This window comes from Kogia breviceps, chromosome 11, assembly GCF_026419965.1.
Source record: "Kogia breviceps isolate mKogBre1 chromosome 11, mKogBre1 haplotype 1, whole genome shotgun sequence".
NCBI classification, from domain to species: Eukaryota; Metazoa; Chordata; class Mammalia; order Artiodactyla; family Physeteridae; genus Kogia; species Kogia breviceps.
This window is the reverse complement of record NC_081320.1, coordinates 22,914,043-22,934,324: the sequence shown is the minus strand read 5'-3', so window position 1 is coordinate 22,934,324 and position 20,282 is coordinate 22,914,043. Positions and strand designations below refer to the sequence as shown.

Here is a 20,282-nt window from a genome sequence, read left to right as displayed (position 1 = left end):
TTTATATTTCTGTTTTTATCTCAGTACCATACTGCAGATTTGTAGTATAGTCTAAAGTCAGGGAGTCTGATTACTCTAGCTCCATTTTTCTTTCTTAAGATTGCTTTGGGATTAAAAGCCTAAATGTAAGGCCAGACACTATAAAACTCTTAGAGGAAAACATAGGAAGAACACTCTATGACATAAATAACAGCAAGATCCGTTTTGAGCCATGTCCTAGAGAAATGGAAATAAAAACAAAAATAAACAAATGGGACCTAGTGAAACGTAAAAGCTTTTGCACAGCAGAGGAAAACATAAACAAGATGAAAAGACAACCTTCAAAACAGGAGAAAATATTTTTTTTAACATCTTTATTTGAGTATAACTGTTTTACAATAGTGTGTTAGTTTCTCCTTTACAACTAAGTGAATCAGTTATACATATACATATGTTCCCATAACTCTTCCCTCTTGTGTCACCCTCCCTCCCACCCTCCCTATCCCACCCCTCTAGGTGGCCACAAAGCACAGAGGTGAACTCCCTGTGCTATGCTGCAGCTTCCCACTAGCTATCTAGTTTACATTTGGTAGTGTGTATATGTCCCTGCCACTCTCTCACATCGTCACAGCTTACCCTTCCCCCTCCCCATATCCTCAAGTCCATGCTCTAGTAGGTCTGTGTTTTATTCCCATCCTACCACTAATCTCTTCATGACATTTTTTTTTTTTTTTAGATTCCATATATATGTGTTAGCATACGGTATTTGTTTTTATCATTCTGACTTACTTCACTCTGTATGACAGATTCCAGGTCTATCCACTTCATTACAAATAACTCAGTTTCATTTCTTTTTATGGCTCAGTAATATTCCATTGTATATATGTGCCACATCTTCCTTATCCATTCATCGAAACAGGAGAAAATATTTTCAAATGAAGCATCTGACAAAGGATTAATCTCCAAAATTTACAAGCAGCTCAAGGTCAAAAAACCAAACAACCCAATTCAAGAATGGGCAGAAGACCTAAATAGACATTTCTCCAAAGAAGATATACAGATTGCCAACAAGCACATGAAAGGACGCTCAACATCACTAATCATTAGAGGAATGCAAATCAAAACTACAATGAGGTGTCAGCTCACACCAGTCAGAATGGCCATCATCAAAAAATCTACAAACAATAAATCCTGGAGAGGGTGTGGAGAAAAGAGAAGCTTCTTGCACTCTTGGTGGGAATGTAAATTGATACAGCCACTATGGAGAACAATATGGAGGTTCCTTTAAAAACTACAAATAGAACTACCATATGACCCAGCAATCCCACTACTGGGCATATACCCTGAGAAAACCATAATTCAAAAAGAGACATATACCATAGTGTTCATTGCAGCACTATTTACAGTAACCAGGACATGGAAGCAACCTAAGTGTCCATTGACAGATGAATGGATAAAGAAGATGTGGCTCATATATATAATGGAATATTATTCAGCCATAAAATGCAACTAAATTGAGTTATTTGTAGTGAGGTGGATGGACATAGAATCTGTCATACAGAGTGAAGTATGTCAGAAAGAGAAAAGAAAATACCATATGCTAACACATATATATGTAATTAAAAAAAAAAGAAGGTTGTGAAGAACCTAGGGGCAGGACAGGAATAAGGGTGCAGATGTAGAGAATGGACTTGAGGACACGGGCAGTGGGAAGTGTAAGCTGGGATGAAGTGAGAGAGTGGCATGGACATATAAACACTACCAAATGTAAAATAGATAGCTAGTGGGAAGCAGTTGCATAGGACAGGGAGATCAGCTTGATGCTTTGTGTCCATCTACAGGGGTGAGATAGGGAGGGTGTGAGGGAGATGCAAGAGGGAGGAGATATGGGGATATATGTACATGTATAGCTGATTCACTTTGTTATAAAGCAGAAACTGACATACCATTGTAAAGCAATTATACTCCAATAAAGGTGTTGAAAGAAAGAAAGAAAGAAAGAAAGAAAGAAAGAAAGAAAGAAAGAAAGAAAGAAAGAAAGAAAGAAAGAAAGAAAGAAAGAAAGGAAAGAAAGAAAGAAAGGCAATCTTGTGAATAAAAGAAAAGATAGCTTTGTCTATTTGAGGCCTTTGTGTCTCCATACAAACTGTAAAATATTTTGTTCTAATTCTGTGAAAAATGTCATTGGCAATTTGATAGGGATTTCATTGAATCTGCAGATTGCTTTGGGTAGTATAGTCATTTTGACAATATTGATACTTCTAATCCAAGAACATGGTAGATCTCCAACTCTTTGCTCATCTTTTATTTCTTTCAGTAGTATCTTATAGTTTTCTGAGGACAAGTCTTTTCCCTCTTTAGTTAGGTTTATTCCTAGGCATTTTATTATTTTTGATGTGATGGTAAATGGGATTGTTTCCTTGGTTTCTTTTCCTGACCTTTTGTTTTTAGTGTATAAGAATGCAAGAGATCTGTGTTTTATTCCCATCCTACCACTAATCTCTTCATGACATTTTTTTTTTAGATTCCATATATATGTGTGGAATCTAAAAAAAAATGTCACGAAGAGATTAGTGGTAGGATGGGAATAAAACACAGACCTACTAGAGCATGGATTTGAGGATATGGGGAGGGGGAAGGGTAAGCTGTGACGATGTGAGAGAGTGGCAGGGACATATACACACTACCAAATGTAAATTAGATAGCTAGTGAGGAGCTGCAGCATAGCACAGGGAGTTCACCTCTGTGCTTTGTGACCACCTAGAGGGGTGGGATAGGGAAGGTGGGAGGGAGGGTGACAAAAGAGGGAAGAGTTATGGGAACATATGTATATGTATAACTGATTCACTTTGTTGTAAAGGAGAAACTAACACACTACTGTAAAACAGTTATACTCAAATAAAGATGTTAAAAAAAAAAGAATGCAAGAGATATCTGTGTATTAATTTTGTATCCTGAAATTTTACCAAATTAATTGAATAGCTCCAGTAGTTTTCTGGTGGCATCTTTAGTGTTTTCTCTGTATAGCATCATGTCATCTGCAAACAATAACACTTTTAATTCCTCTTTTCCAAGTTGGATTCTTTTTATTTCTTTTTCTTCTCTGATTGCCATGGATAGGACTTCCAAAATTACGTTGAATAAAAGTGGTGAGTGTGGATATCCTTGTTTTGTTCCTGATCTTAGAGGAAATGCTTTCAGTTTTTCACCATTGAGAATGATGTTGACTGTGGGGTTGTTGTATATGGCTTTTATTATGTTGAAGTAGGTTCCTTCTGTGCCCACTTTCTGGAGAATTTGTAGAAATTGTATCATAAATGGTGTTGAATTTTGTCAAAAGCTTTTTCTGCATCTATTGAGATGGTCATATGATTTTTATTCTTCAATTTGTTGATGTGGTATATCACATTGATTGATTTGCATATATTAAAAATCCTTGCATCCCTGGGATAAATCCCACTTGATCATGGTGTATGATCTGTATAATGTTTTGTTGAATTCAGTTTGCTAATATTTTGTTGAGAACTTTTTTGTCTATGTTCATCAGTGATATTGGCCTGTAATTTTCCTTTTTTCTGATATCTTTGGTTTTAATATAAGGGTGATGGTGGCCTTGTAGAATGAGCTTGAGTGTGTTCCTCACTCTACAATTTCTTTTGAAGACTTTCAGAAGGGTAAGTGTTAACTCTTCCCTCAATGTTTGACAGAATTTGCCAGTGAAGCCATCTGGTTCTGGACTTTTGTTTGCAGGGGTTTTTTATTTACATTTTTATTCGGGTATAGTTGATTTATAAAGTTGTGTTAGTTTCTGTTTACAGCAAAGTGATTCAGTTATACATATACATATACATATATGCACTCTTTTTTAGATTCTTTTCCCACTTAGGTCATTACAGTGTATTGTAATGAGATCCCTGTGCTATAGAGTAGATCCTTCTTAGTTATCTATTTTATATATATTAGTGTGTATTCCACCTGTTCTTATACCATTTACATAAAGCTAGTTTCACTTTCTTAAAGCCCAATATTTATTACTTATTTCTTAATCAGGTGTTAAACTTCTTGGTTAATTGTATTTTTATTAGGATCATTTTGTTGTTGTTGATCCTGTTGGGAGTTTTTAAATCACAGTTTAAATTTCAGTACTTGTGATTTGTCTGTTCATATTTTCTATTTCTTCCTGGCTCAGTATTGGAAGGTTTTACCTTTCTAAGAATTTATTCATTTTTTCTAGGTTGTCCATTTTGTTGGTGTATAGTTGCTTGCAGTGGTCTTCTATGGTACTTTATATTTCTGCAGCATCAGTTGTAACTTCTCTTTCACTTCTAATTTTATTGATTTGAGTCCTCTCCTTTTTTATTTTCTTGATGAGTCTTGCTAAAGTTTTATCAATTTTGTTTATCTGAAAGAACCAGCTTTTAGTTTCATCGATCTTTGCTTTTGTTTTCTTCAATTTCATTTCATTTATTTCTGCTCTAATTCTTATGATTTCTTTCATTTGACTAAATTTGGGTTCTGTTTGTCTCCTTTCTCTAGTTGCTTTAGGTGTAAGGTTAGGTTGTTTATTTGAGATTTTTCTGGTTTCTTGAGGTACGATTGCATTGCTATAAACTTCCTTCTTAGAACTGCTTTTGCTGTGTCCCATAGGTATGGATCCTTGTGTTTTCATTGTCATTTGTCTCTACGTATTTTTAAAATTTCTTCTTTGATTTCTTCAGTGATCCATTGGTTATTTAGTAACGTATTGTTTAGTCTCCATGTGTTTGTGTTTTTTACAGTTTTTTCTTGTAATTGATTTCTAATCTTATAGTGTTATGGTTGGAAAAGATGCTTGATATGATTTTCAATTTCTGGAATTTACGAAGGCTTGATTTGTGACCCAAGGTGTGATATATCCTAGAGAATGTTCCATATGCACTTGAGAAGAAAATGTATTCTACTGCTTTTGGATGGAATGTACTATAGATATCAATCAGGTCTACCTGGTCTAATGTATCACTTAAGGCTTGTGTTTCCTTATTAATTTTCTGTCTGGATGATCTATCCATTGGTGTAAGTGGAGTGTTAAAGTCCCCCAGTATTACTGTTTTACTGTCAATTTCACGCTTTATGGCTGTTAGCATTTACCTTATGTATTGAGGTGTTCCTATATTGGGTGCATAAATATTTACAATTGTTATATATTCTTTTTGGATTGATCCCTTGATCATTATGTAGTGTCCTTCCTTGTCTCTTGTGACTGTCTTTATTTTAAAGTCTCTTTTGTCTGACATTAGTATTGATACTACAGGTTTCTTTTGATTTCCATTTGCATGGAACATCTTTTTCCATCCCCTCACTTTCAGTCTGTATGTTTCCCTAAGTCTAAAGTGGATCTCTTGTAGACAGTATAAATATGGGTTGTGTTTTGTATTCATTCAGCCAGTCTGTGTCTTTTGGTTGGTGCCTTTCATCCATTTGCATTTAAATTAATTATCAATATGTATGTTCCTATTGCCATTTTCTTAAGTGTTTTTGGTTTATTTTTTAGGTCTTTTTTCTTCTCTTACTTTTTTTTTCTCTACTTTTGTGTTTCCTGCCTAGAGAAGTTCCTTTAGTATTGGCTGTAAAGCTTGTTTGGTGGTGCTGAATTCTCTTAACCTTTACTTGTTTGTAAAGTTTTGATTTCTCCATTGAATCTGAGTAAGAGCCTTGCTGGGTAGAGTATTCTTGGTTGTAGGTTTTTCCCTTTCATCACTTAAATATACCTTACCACTCCCTTCTGGACTGCAAATTTTATGCTGAAAAATCAGCTGTTAATCTTATGAGGTTTCCCTTGTATGTTATTTGTTGCTTTTCCCTTGTTGATTTTAATATTTTTTCTTTGTATTTAATTTTTGTTGGTTTGACTAATATGTGTCTCAGTGTATTCCTCCTTTGCTTTATCCTGTATGAGACTCTCTGCACTTCCTGGACTTGGGCGTCAATTTCCTTTTCCATGTTAGGAAAGTTTTTGACTATAATCTTTTCAGATATTTTCTCAGGCTCTTCCTTTTTTTCTTCTTCTGGGACTCCTACAATTCAAATGTTGGTGCATTTAGTGTTGTCCCAGAACTCTCTGAGACTGTCCTCATTTCCTTAATTCTTTTTTCCTTATTCATTTCCATGGGAGATTTTTCCACCATTCTGTCTTTCAGGTCACTCATCCATTCTTCTGCCACAGTTATTCTGCAAATAATTCCTTCTAGTGCATTTTTCATTTTTGTTACTGTGTTTTTCATCTCTGTTTGTTTGTTCTTTAGTTCTTCTAGGCTTTTGTTAAACATTTCTTATATGTTCTTGATCTGTGCCCCCATTTTGTTTTTTGTTTTTGTTTTTTTTAGATCTTGGATCATCCTTACTATCATTTCTCTGAATTATTTTTCAGGTAGATTGCCTAGCTTCTCTTCATTAATTGTTCTTGTAGGTTTTTATTTTGCTCCTTTGTCTGCAACATATTTTTTTGTTGTCTCATTTTGTCTACCTTACTATATTTGTGGTCTCCTTTCTGCAGGCTGAGGCATGTAGTTACTCCTGCTTCTGGTACCTTCCCACTGGTGGGTAAGGTTGGTCCAGAAGCTTGTTTCATTATCCCCTGGAGAGGGGGATTTCTTTTTAAACATCTTTATGGGAGTGTAATTTCTTTACAATGGTGTGTTAGTTTCTGCTTTATAACAAAGTGAATCAGCTATACATATACATATATCTCCATATTGCCTTCCTCTTGTGTCTCCCTCCCACCTTCCCTATCCTACCCATCTAGGGCGTCACAAAGCACCAAGCTGATCTCCCTGTGCTATGAGACTGCTTCCCACTAGCTATCACTTTTACATTTTGTAATGTATATATGTCCATGCCAATCTCTCACTTTGTCCCAGTTTACCATTCCCCCTCCCCATGTCCTCAAGTACATTCTCTAGGTCTACGTCTTTTTCCTGTCCTGTCCCTAGGTTTATCATAACCATTTTTTTTTTTGGATTCCATATATATATGTTAGCATATGGTATTTGTTTTTCTCTTTCTGACTAACTTCACTCTGTATGACAGACTCTAGGTCCATCCACCTCCCTACAAATAACTCAATTTCATTTCCTTCTATGGCTGAGTAATATTCCATTGCATATATGTGCCACATCTTCTTTATCCATTTATCTGTCACTGGACACTTAGGATGCTACCATGTCCTGGCTATTGTAAATAGAGCTTCAATGAACATTGTGGTACATGACTCTTTTTGAATTATGGTTTTCTCAGGGTATATGCCCAGTAGTGGGATTGCTGGGTCATATGGTAGTTCTATTTTTACTCTTTTAAGAAACTCCCATACTGTTCTCCATAGTGGCTGTATCAATTTACATTCCCACCAATAGTACAAGAGGGTTCCCTTTTCTCCACACCCTCTCCAGCATTTATGTTTGAAGATTTTTTGATGATGGCCATTGTGACAGGTATGAGGTGATACCTTATTGTACTTTTGATTTGCATTTTTCTACTGATTAATGATGTTGAGCATTATTCCATGTGTGTGTGGCAATCTGCATATCTTCTGTGGAGAAATGTCCATTTTGGTCTTCTGCCCATTTCTGGATTGTGTTGTTTGTTTTTTTGAAATTGAGGTGCATGAGCTGCTTGTAAATTCTGGAGATTAATCCTTTGTCAGTTGCTTCATTTGCAAAAATTTCCTCCCTTTCTGAGGGTTGTCTTTTGGTCTTGTTTATGGTTTCCTTTGCTGCAAAAAAGCTTTTAAGTTTCATTAGGTCCCATTTGTTTATTTTTCTTTTTCTTTCTATTTCTCTAGGAGATGGGTCAAAAAGGATCTTGCTGTGATGTATGTCATAGAGTGTTCTGCCTATGTTTTCCTCTAAGAGTTTGATAGTGTCTGGCCTTAGATTTAGGTCGTTAACCCATTTTGAGTTTATTTTTGTGTATGGTGTTAGGGAGTGTTCTAATTTCATACTTTTATATGTACCTGTCCAGTTTTACCAGCACCAGTTATTGAAGAAGATGTCTTTTCTCCATTGCATATCCTTGCCCCCTTTATCAAAGATAAGGAGCCCATATGTGCATGGGTTTATCTCTGGGATTTCTAACCTGTTACATTGAACTATATTTCTGTTTTTGTACCAGTACGATACTGTCTTGATTAATGTAACTTTGTAGTATAAACTGAAGTCAAGGAGACTGATTCCTCCAGCTCTGTTTTCCTTTCTGAAGATTGCTTTGGCTATTCAGGGTCTTTTGTGTTTCCATACAAATAGTGAAATTTTTTGTTCTAGTTCTGTGAAAAATGCCATTGGTAGTTTGACAAGGATTTCACTGAATATATAGATTGCTTTGGCTAGTATAGTCATTTTTACAATGTTGATTCTTCCAATCCAAGAACGTGGTATACCTCTCCATCTGTTTGTATTGTCTTTAATTTTTTCATCAGTGTCTTATAGTTTTCTCCATACAAGTCTTTTGTCTCCTTAAGTAAGTTTATTCCTAAGTATTTTATTATTTTTGTTGCAATGGTAAAAGGGAGTGTTTCCTTAATTTCTCTTTCATATTTTTCATCCTTAGTATATAGAAATACAAGAGATTTCTGTGCATTAATTTTGTATCCTGCTACTTTACCAAATTCATAGATTATTTCTAGTAGTTTTCTGGTAGCATCTTTAGGATTCTCTATGTATAGTATCATGTCATTTTCAAATAGTGAAAAATTTACTTCTTCTTTTCCAATTTGGATTCCTTTTATTTCTTTTTATTCTCTCATTTCTGTGGCTAAAACTTCCAAAACTATGTTGAATAATAGTGGTGAGAGTGGGCAACCTTGTATTGTTCCTCATCTTAGTGGAAGTGGTTTCAGTTTTTCACCATTGAGGTTGATGTTGCCTGTAGGTTTCTCATATATTACCTTTATTATGTTGAGGAAAGTTCCCTCTATGCCTACTTTCTGGAGAGTTTTGTTCATAAATGCCTGTTGAAAGTTTTTTCTGCATCTATTGAGATGATCATATGATTTTTATCCTTCAATTTGTTAATATTGCATATCACATTGATTGATTTGCATTTATTGAAGAATCCTTGCATTCCTGGGGTAAACCCCACTTGATCATGGTATATGATCCTTTTAATGTGCTGTTGGATTCTGTTTGCTAATATTTTGTTGTGGATATTTGCATCTATGTTCATCAAGGATATTGGACTGTAGTTTTCTTTCTTGGTGATATCTTTGTCTGGTTTTGGTATCAGGGTGATGGTGGCTTCAAATAATAAGTTTGGGAATATTCCTCCCTCTGCTATATTTTGAAAGAGTTTGAGAAAGGTAGGTGTTAGTTTTTCTATAAATGTTTGATAGAATTTGCCTGTGAAGCCTTCTGGCCCTGAGTTTTTGTTTGTTCATAGATTTTTAATGACAGTCTCAATTTCAGTGCTTGTGATTGATCTGTTTATATTTTCTATTTCTTCCTTGGTCACTCTCAGAAGGTTGAGCTTTTCTATGATTTTGTCCATTTCTTTCAGGTTGTCCATTTTTTGGGCATATAGTTCCTTTTAGTAATCTTTCATGATCCTTTAACTTTCTGCAGTGTCAGTTGTTACTTCTTCTCTTTCATTTGTAATTCTATTGATTTGAGTCTTCCCCCTTTTTTTCATGATGAATCTGGCTAATGGTTTATCAATTTTGTTTATCTTCTCAAAAAGCAGCTTTTAGTTTTATTGATCTTTGTTATTAGTTCTTTATTCCTTTTTCATTTTTTTCTGAACTGATTTTTATGATTTCTTCCCTTTTGCTCTCTTTTTTTTTTTTTTGTTGTTGTTGTTGTTGTTCTTCTTTCTATAATTGCTTTAGGTGTAAGGTTAGGTTGTTTATTTGATGTGTTTTGTTTCTTTAGGTAGGACTGTATTGCTATAAACTTCTCTATTTAAACTGCTTTTGCTGCATCCCATAGATTTTGGGTCGTCGTGTTTGCATTGTTTTTTGTTTCTAGGTTTCTTCTTTATTTCTTCTTTCATTTCTTCAGTGATCTCTTGGTTATTTAGTAGTGCATTGTTTAACCTCCATGTGTTTTTATTTTTTACATATTTTTTTCCTGTAATTGATATCTAGTCTCATAGTGTTGTGGTAAGAAAAGATACTTGATATAATTTGAATTTTCTTAAATTTACCAAGGCTTGATTTGTGACCCCATATATCTCTCCTGGAGAATATTCATGAGCCCTTGAGAAGAACGTTTAATCTGCTGTTTGTGGAATGAATGTCCTATAAATATCAATTAAGTCAATATTGTTTAATGTATCATTTGAAGCTTGTGTTTCCTTATTTATTTTAATTTTGGATGATCTGTTCATTGGTGAAAATGGGATGTAAAAGTTCCCTACTATATTTGTGTTACTGTCCATTTCTCCTTTTATGGCTGTTAGTATTTGCCTTATGTAGTGAGGTGCTCCTATGTTGGGTGCATAAATATTTAAAATAGTTATATCTTCCCCTTGAAATGATCCCTTGATCCTTACATAGTATCCTTTTTTGTCTCTTGTAATAGTCTTTATTTTAAAGTCTATTTTGTCTGATATGAGAATTAGTACTGCAGGTTTTTTTGATTTCCATTTGCATGGAATAACATTTTCCATTCCCTCATTTTCAGTCTGTATGTAGGTCTGAAGTGGGTATCTTTTAGATAGCATATATATGGGTTTTGTTTTGTATCCATTCAGTCAATGTCTTTTGGTTGTAGCATTTAATCCATTTACATTTAAGGTAATTATCGATATGTATGTGTCTATTACCATTTTCTTAATTGTTTTAGGTTTGTTATTGTAGGTCCTTTCCTTCTCTTGTGTTTCCTACCTAGAGAAGTTCCTTTAACATTTTTTGTAAAGCTGGTTTGGTGGTGCTGAATTCTCTTAGCTTTTGCTTGTCTGTAAAGGTTTTAATTTCTCCATCAAATCTGAATGAGATCCTTGCTGGGTAGAGTAATCTTGGTTGTAGGTTTTTTCCCTTCATCACTTTAAATATGTCCTGTCACTCCCTTCTGGCTTGCAGTTTCAGCTGAAAGATCTGTTAACCTTATGGGAGTTCCCTAGTATGTTATTTGTTGTTTTTCCCTTGCTGCTTTTAATGTTTTGTCTTTGTATTTAATTTTTGATAGTTTGATTATTATGTGTCTTGGCGTGTTTCTCCTTGGGTTTATCCTATATGGGACTCTGTGAGCTTCCTGGACTTGATTGACTATTTCTTTTCCCATATTACAGAAGTTTTCAACTATAATCTCTTCAAATATTTTATCAGTCTGTTTCTTTTTCTCTTCTTCTTCTGGGACCCTTATAATTAGAATGTTGGCATGTTTAATGTTGTCCCATAGGTTGCTAAGACTGTCATTAATGCTTTCATTCCTTTTTCTTTATTCTTCTCCGCAGTAGTTATTTCCACTCTTTTATATTCCAGGTCACTTAACCGTTCTTCTGCCTCAGTTATCTGCTATTGATTCCTTCTAGAGAATTTTAAATTTCGTTTACTGTGTTGTTCATCATTGTTTGTTTGCTCTTTAGTTCTTCTAGGTCCTTGTTAGACTTTTTTTTGTATTTTCTTAATTCTATTTGCACGATTTTGGATCATCTTTACTATCATTACTCTGAATTCTTTTTCAGGTAGACTGCTTATTTCCACTTCATTTTTCTTTGCTCTGGTGGGTTTTTACCTTGCTCCTTCATCTTCTGTGTGTTTCTCTGTCTTCCCCTTTTGCATAACTTACTGTTTTTGGGGTCTCTTTTTCACAGGCTGCAGGTTTGTAGTTCCTGTTGTTTTTGGTGTCTGCCCCCAGTAGCTAGGTTTTGTTCAGTGGGTTAGGTAGGCTTCCTGGTGGAGTGGACTAGTGTCTGTGTTCTGATGGGTGAGGCTGGATCTTGTCTTTCTGATGGGTGGGACCGCATACAGTGACGTGTTTTCAGGTGTCTGTGACCTTATTATGATTTTAGGCCGCCTTTATTCTAATAGGTGGGGTTATGTTCCTGTCTTTCTAGTTGTTTGGCATTGGGTGTCCAGTACTGTAACATGCTGGTCATTGAGTGGAGCTGGGTCTTAGCCTTGAGGTGGAGATGTTTGAGAGAGTTTTTGCTGCTTGATATTATGTGGAGATGGGAGTTTTCTGGTAGACTAATATACTGAACTCGGCTCTCTCTCCTCAGTGACACAGGCCTGACACCCAGACAGAGCACGAAGACTCTGTCAGCCACATGGCTCAGAAAAGGGAGGAAAAAAATAAAGAAAGAAAAAATAAAATAAAGTTATTAAAATAAAAATGATTATGAAAAATAAAAAAATTTAAAAGTAAGAAAAAAAACAGATGAAAGAAAGAAGACAGCAACCAAACCAAAAAACAAATCCACCAATGATAACAAGTGCTAAAATCTATACTAAAAAACAAACAAACAAGCAAACACAAAAACAGACAGACAGAACCCTAAACAATTGGTAAAAGCAAAGCTATACAGCAAAATCACACAAAGAAGCATACACAAATACACTCACGAAAGACAAAAATGAAAAAAAACCACATATATCATTGCTCCCAAAGTCCACCACCTCAATTTTGGGATGATTCATTGTCTATTCAGGTATTCCACAGACGCAGGGTACATCAAGTTGATTGTGGAGATTTAATCCGCTGCTCCTGAGGCTGCTGGGAGAGATTTCCCTTTCTCTTCTTTGTTCACACAGGTCCTGGGGTTCAGCTCTGGATTTAGCCCCACCTGTGCCTGTAGGTCGCCTGAGGGCATCTGTTCTTTGCTCAAACATGAGGGGGTTAAAGGAGCAGCTGATTAGGGAGATCTGGCTCACTCAGGCTGGGGGAGGGAGGGGTACATAATGCGGGGTGAACCTGGGGTGGCAGAGGCCAGTGTGTCATTGCAACAGTCTGATGCTCGCCCTGTGTTGTCCTGGAGAATTTGTCCCTGGATCTTGGGACCCTGGCAGTGGCAGGCTGCAGAGACTCCTGGGAAGGGATGTGTGGATAGTGACCTGTGCTTGTACACAGGCTTCTTGGTGGCTGCAGCAGCAGCCTTAGCATTTCATGCCCATCTCTGGTGTCCACACTGATAGCACCAGCTCATGGCTGTCTCTATAGCTTGTTTAGGCAGTGCTCTGAATCCCCTCTCCTCATGCACCCCAAAACAATTGTGTCTTGCCTCTTAGGCAGGTCCAGATATTTTCCCCAACTCCCTCCTGGCTAGCTGTGGCACACTAGACCCCTCCAGGCTGTGTTCATGCAGACAACCCCAGTCCTCTCTCTGGGATCTGACCTCTGAAGCCTAAGTCCCAGCTCCCAGCCCCAAACCGTCCCAGCTGATGAGTGAGCAGAGAAGCCTCTCAGGCTGGTGAGTGCTGGTCAGTACCAATCCTCTCTGCAGGAATCTTTCTGCTTAGCCCTCTGCACCTTTGTTACTGCACTCTCCTCCATGGCTCTGAAGATTCCCCCCTGCCACCCCCCATCTCTGCCAGTGAAGGGGTTTCCTAATGTGTGGAAACTTTTTGTCCTTCACAGCTCCCTCCCAGTGGTGCAGGTCCCGTACTTATTATTTTATCTCTGTTTTTTCTTTTTTCTTTTGTTCTACCCAGGTAAGTGTAGAGTTTCTTGCCTTTTGGGAAGTGTGAGGTCTTCTACTTGTGTTCAGTATGTGTTCTGTAGGAGTTGTTTCACATGTAGAAATATTTCTGTTGTATATGTGGGGAGGAAGGTGATCTCCATGTCTTACTCTTCTGCCACCTTGAAGGTCTCTCTCTTGAATATTCTTAAAGTCACTGAATTATGTACTGGTATTATAAAAGGGTTCTTGACTTGGTGGCAGAAAGGCAGCATCAAATCTGGTTTGTCCACTTCTGACCTGGGTGTCCTTGGTCAAATTACTTGAATTTTGGGAGCTTCACTTCCTTCACCTTCCTGCTGGTTTTGTAGGACAGGAAGAAAGAGTACTCAATCTTCCAGCTCTAAGAGTTCCTTATTCTAGTCACTTTTGCAGAGCTTTTTGAGTTGTCCCCAACAAGTGTCCTCCTGCCTTGTTCACTGGAGCCAATAGAATGAGAAGGTGTTTGGTTCAGGAGCAAAAGAAAGTTTTATTCTTCGATTAAAGAAGGGAGAGGTGCGAGCTCCCACTCTAGAGCACATACTCTCTCCAATAGGGGACTTGATTGGTGTTGTGGTGACCGGATCCTGCCTTAGCTTTTGAGCAGGGATTCCCCTTTGCTCTGTAGTTGTAACTGTCCTGTTAGGGACAGGGCCTATTCTTGAGTTGTTGCAGTAGAGGCTCTGAGATCTGTTGCTTAGTGGTGTAAGGTTGGTCAGATAGGAGCACTCCTACTGGGAGAGAAGCCACTGAGTAGTCCTCCTCAGGATATGTGCACCTGTGAATGTGCTCTGTTATGTCCCCTTTGGTCCATTGTGTGGGCTCACAAAATTCACTGTTGTTGGCAATGCTCTTGTTCCCACCTTAACTATGGGTGTTCAGGCAATTGGCCCTGGTGACTCTCAGGCATTGGTCCACCAGGCCCTTGTTGCAGATTCACTGAGGTCAGGTCCCAGGACTGCAGTAGTTGTGCACTTGAACCCACTATGGGAGCTATGGAGGCAGCTCATACTCTGGCCTGGCCCAACCCCAGTGTGTACATGCCCACAAACTCCACAGCTGCTAAAGCCAGATCCATCCCAATTGCAAGAGCACTTGTTGTCCTTTCATGTTTTGCAGTTGCTGAATTTAAGAAGTTGTCAGTGGAGGTGTAACTCCCCAATTTGCACAGCTGCGAGGAGAGGTTTCAGCTCTTTTTCCTTAGTCACAGGGCCCCTGAGGCTCAGCTGTGGTTTCAGCCCCACCTCTGCCTGTTCCTCTCACCTGAGTCTGTTCCAGAGGTTGCCAGAGCATACAAGCCCATCAGGCAGGAAGGAGCCGAGGTGGTGATCAGGGCAATTGCGCCACCCAGGTGGGAGGGTGCTGGGGTAGCAATTGGAATGCAAGAGCCCATCAGGTAGTGCTTCGGGTAAGTGGATCACCCACGTGGGGGGCGGTAAGAGTAGGCAATGGCAGGGACACTCGAGTTGGCTCCAGTGGTAGCCCTCCCGAGTGCCAGTGGAAGCAGGGACCAGTGCTTGAGGAGAGAGGCTGTAACGGCAGCTCTGCTTTTTGTGTATCACTCAACAATGATGCTTCACTTCTGTGGCAATCCAGGCTTGCTCCACAAGCTTTCCTGGTTGGGGAGCTCCTCACTCCCGTCCCCTCAGGCTGTCTCCTCACAGTCAACTACAGTCCCCTCCTCAGGTCTGCTCTCCAAACCCCATGTTCCAGCACTCAGGCCCCATGTGCACTTGTGTACACCTGTCTCAGGCTGGGGCACACAGATCTGTGGCATAGACAATATGTGTAGGTCACATTCTGTCCCACCTGCCACAGACTGGGCTGTTACCTCTTGTGATTATGAGTGGTATTCTTATGTGGGAACATCCTTATGCAATTTTCTTGTGCCCAATGTCTTTAGTGGGAGAGCTGGACTTGATGTGGATGCCAGTCATCTCTTTATTTAGAGTGTGCTGGCTGTATCACCTTGGTACTGGATGAGGCTGGTGATGGAGAAGCTAGAGCCTTTGCAGGGAGTGAGGTGGGACTTCCTCTCTGTTCAGTGTCCATCACTGCTCTTTCAGGGTCAGTGTTTGCTCCTACATTGCTGGAGTGGAAACCCTGAGGGTCAGGCATGAGCTGGTTCTGTTCTCTCCAAATGTGTTTTTCCTTCTGTCCCTTCTGGGATCTTTGCCCCAAAGGTGGGGCATGCTGACGCCAGTGGGGCTCATGTGCTTACAGAGGTTTGACGCTATGTCTGTGCAGGCATCTGCTGCTCCTGTCAGTGGCAACCAACAGTTGTGTCTTTTTCCTAGTTGTGACTGTCTCAGATCTAACATTGTGTTGTGGTGTGGAGTGAGTGGATCTGGGCAGTTTTTTGGCTTAGGGTCGGAGTGCAGTGAGGCAATTGTGAGAATTCTGGCAGTGTGGTCTGGAGTACTGTTTGAGTAAGCACTACCACCCAGTTGACTTGGTTGGTTCTGCATCTCAAGGTCAAGTCTTTTGACTGGTCCTGCCACCCTAGATCCAGTGCCAAGCTGTGGCATGGAGTGAGCAGGGTTGGGATATTTGCTTGGTTGGCCTGGGGAGTGCCATGAGGTGCAACCACTAAGGCAAACCTCTCTCTGTCCTGCCTGGGGGCAAGCCAGCACCCATACACTCCTCATGATGGGAATCTAAGCTTCTCCAGCCTTTCTATCACTCCCACCAGTTCTTCAAGCAGCCAAGGGGGCTTGTCTCCTACTTGAAGGACCCCAGGACTGGTACACCAAGTCTGTGGCTCAACCCACTTATTCCCCAGGGTATATGTCCACGTGTGTAATCTTCCCTGTCCTCTTAGTTTCCTCCCAGGGGTACAGATCCCAACCCAATCGCTTTGCTTCCCTGATTATGTGTGTATTTTTCTTTCAGCATTGGTTGGACAAGTATCCTGCTAGTTTCTAGTTAATTGTCCATGGGAATTTTTCTACAGGTGGATGTATTTTTGATATGTTCATAAGGGGAAGGTGAGTTCCATTTTCTCTTACTCAACCATATTGATCTGCCTGTTCTGCATGAATATTTTAAAGTGTCCATTTCATAAGGGTTAATTTGGATAGATAATATGATTTTAAAATCTAGTTAATTAGTCCCATATAAAATGTACCATGTTGTCCTGGGTTGGATGTGAAAAAGTGAGGAAGGATGCTGGATTGTGGAAGAAGATTCCATATGTGGAATATTTTTCCTTAAGATACCTTATCCACATTCCATAAATGCGACCATCTAATCCATGGACAAGCAGGGGGTATCCTGGTCAACCCATGAATTAAATAATTGTAAAGTGTAATTTTTCATTTGTTTGGAGGGAAAAGATAAGTAGAAATTGCACTGTCAATATTTTATTCCATATTCCAAGGTATCCCCTCTTCAGCTTCTATATTAAATTTGACTGACATCCTGTCAAGAGAAAGGGTCAGTAGCCTTATTCTGTGAAGGGCCAGATAGTAAATATTTTCATTTTGAGCAATACATTTTTTTATTGCAACTACTCAACTCTGCCATTGTAGTGTAAAAGCAGCCACAGATAATATATAACAATGGGTATGGCTGTGTTCCAGTAAAACTTTATTTACCAAAAAAAGGTATTTGGTCAGATATGGAAGAAAACCATAGTTTGCCAACCCACACTCTAGAGAACTGTAAACCTGGCTAACACTAATAAAATAATGAATCCCATGTTTACAAAGAAATCACTGGGTGAATAAAGTCTCTCTTTAAAATGAATGACTTAATTTAACTTCAAAACACCATTACAGGGCTTCCCTGGTGGCACAGTGGTTGAGAGTCCGCCTGCCGATGCAGGGGATACGGGTTCGTGCCCCGGACTGGGAGGATCCCACATGTCCCGGAGTGGCTGGGCCCATGAGCCATGGCCGCTGGGCCCGCGCGTCCAGAGCCTGTGCTCCGAAATGGGAGAGGCCACAACAGTGAGAGGCTCGCGTACTGCAAAACAAAACAAAACAAAACAAAAAAACCCCACACCATTACAAATACCACTGGACTGTTGAACATTTATGCTGGTAATTGATGAGGTGATGTAGTTTCAATGTCCCTGATTTGTCCTTTTTCTCAATCATACACATACGTACACACATACACCCTATACCACCCCTTCCACACACAGTAGTGAGGTAGCTGCAATGTTTTTAAATTAATGAGAAGATATAAAAGGAGTTTAAGTTGTGCTCTTATTGGTGCAGTTGTAACTTTGAGGCATGAGGAATAAAATAACTTTCCCAAATTGGCAGAACATCTTTTTTCTTTTAGCATATATCAAAAGCTTAAACACATCATGAGACATTCTAGGAAATATGAATAGATTTGAATGAGGACAAATAAATACCTGAAGTGACAAGTTGCAATTAAAGGGAATTAACAAAATGGATCTTTGACATAGTGATGTGGGAGGAGTTTTGTCCAATAAATTCCCCAACATTCTGTTGATGTTTTCCACACTTTCACCTCTCCTCCATTTACATCTTCTTTCGCTATTTGGGTGGCTTTCTTCCTCAATTGTGTAGAATCTTCAAGGCATCCAGAGCTCCCTACAATGGGACCCAACCTTGAACATTTTCACCTCCAAATTGCCACTTCTCCTCACTCTCTCTTCCCATAATACAATTGTAAATATAGATGATAGCAACCATTTCCATTAGTGAGCATCCACACTTATAGCATGATAGATGCAAGACTTAGCTAATAAAAATATAAAGAGAAACCAGAGGTACAGTGATTTTTGATGTATAAGGCCAAAGTTATTTCTTGTGCAGTCTTTCACATGCAGTCAACTTTCCAATAGCTTTAGGCAAGCATGATAAAATGGACCAAATCACCTCATCACCTTGGACTTTGGATTTAATAGACAGTTTTATATAAATATTTCTATTAACACCAAGAGTACCTTGCTTACGTGGCATTTTAGTAAAATAAGTTGCTACATAGGGATGAACTTCCCAGATAACTAAAATTGATTCTTTTAAGGAAAATGAGGAAAAAACACATTATTGTGTATTGATTGCCAGGCATGATGTCAGATGTGTAATAACCTTGATTTATTTTGTTCTTCAATAATTATAAGAACTAAGTATTAATATGAAAATTAAAAACTTTACAGAGAAGAAAATGCAACTCTGAAAGGTTAAGTAACTTATCTAAGACCACAGAAGAAGAAGGGGCTGAATCTTAATTAAGTCTGGATAAATGAGCTTCAGAAAATTGAAACTTTATCACTTTTATCTTAGGTATATTTTAGAAAAAAATCATAACCTAATTTTTCCTTAATATTTTATTTTATTCCAGTTTGTTAAACTTGCTTTTCTTCCTACTTTTTTTGTCCATCTATTCCATGTAAGACTAAGAATTGAAGAAATGACTTTCCTCAGTCTCTGAGAAATACCGAAAAGTACAACAGATGTTGAACAGAATGTTGACTGTGAGGCAGATAGGAGTTCTGGCTTTAGGTGGAATTTGGCTTTGGTTTATTTTCTGCTGTTTATGTCAGAGTAGAACGTATGACCTAATACTCTTTCAGAGACTAGAGTTACAGGAATGCTAATTCCTACCTCATGGAGTTGTTGTGACAATTAAGTAAAATTACTTGATAAAATAGTTAGAAATTGTAAGACTTTATCAAATGTTGCTGAACAGTATTGAATTTTGTTCAGCAGAATATTATAAACTTAACTTGAAATTAGCATCAGTTTCATTAGAACTAAAGGAAGTCCTAGAACTTTTGCATTTTGCAAACTATGCTGAGTTAAGCATGTATAGCAGACACTGGTAGTTACCTACCCAATATCTGTTTCCTTTTACTTACTTGACAGGTTATCCTTAATACTGTTTAGGGCAAAAATGTGTCTCATTAAACTTTCACCTTCCCTGTCCTTGTACTAAGAGGTCATGTGAACCAGTTCTTACCAATGAGACTAAGTAGAGGGCTTAGTCTGAGTGTTCCTGGTAAGCTTTTGTCTTCAGAGAGCCTGAACACTCTACTGAGTGTTCCTGGGTAAGCTTTTGCCTTCTTTACTGTTATGGGATGGATGTTTGTATCCTCTCCAAACTCATCTGTTGAAGCCCTAGCTTCCAGTGTGATGGTGTTTGGAGGTGGGGTCTTTAGGAGATAATTAGGCTTAGATTAAGTCATGAGGGTGGGGCCTTCATGGTAGGATTAGTGTCGTTATAAGAAGAGGAAGAGACAGACATCTCTCTTTTTCTCCCAAGGAAAGACCATATGAACACGGTGAGAAAGTGATTGTCTATAAGTCAGTGCTGGGAAACTTAATAGCCTTGTTCAGGCTTCAGAGACTACAATAAGCCTTTGACAAAGACCCTGAAAGAAGCTACATACCAAACTGCTGGACTATGTTCAGATCAGCAGAAACAGCAAAAGTAGGTCTTGAGAATCAACAGATAAAAAAGGGAGTAAGTCATGAAGCTTCCTGGACCTAGGAAATCTGGCCAGTTCCCAGAGATCAGCAAACATTCTGAAACTCATGACTAAAGTATCAAAGTATTTATGATGATAGCCAGAGCTGCATATTTGCATGTAAGCTGATGGTTATCAGCTTGCTGCTTGGTGTTAAAAGCAGGACTCCTTTGGACTGCACACTGAAGTGCACCTGTGGAGTGGATGCACTGCCCAGGGTCTTCCCAAATGG

General features: G+C 38.5%; 1 long non-coding RNA gene across 1 annotated transcript in view; it reads left to right on the top strand.

The window, feature by feature from the left end:
- The window catches only part of LOC136792132 (uncharacterized), a 95,247-nt gene extending 77,517 nt beyond the window's left edge, over nucleotides 1-17,730 (top strand). The window contains exons 3-4 of the long non-coding RNA XR_010835389.1: nucleotides 16,495-16,589; nucleotides 17,382-17,730. This is a non-coding gene — a long non-coding RNA (uncharacterized lncRNA). The remainder of the gene's footprint in view (nucleotides 1-16,494; nucleotides 16,590-17,381) is intronic.
- Nucleotides 17,731-20,282: the final 2,552 nt, after the last annotated feature.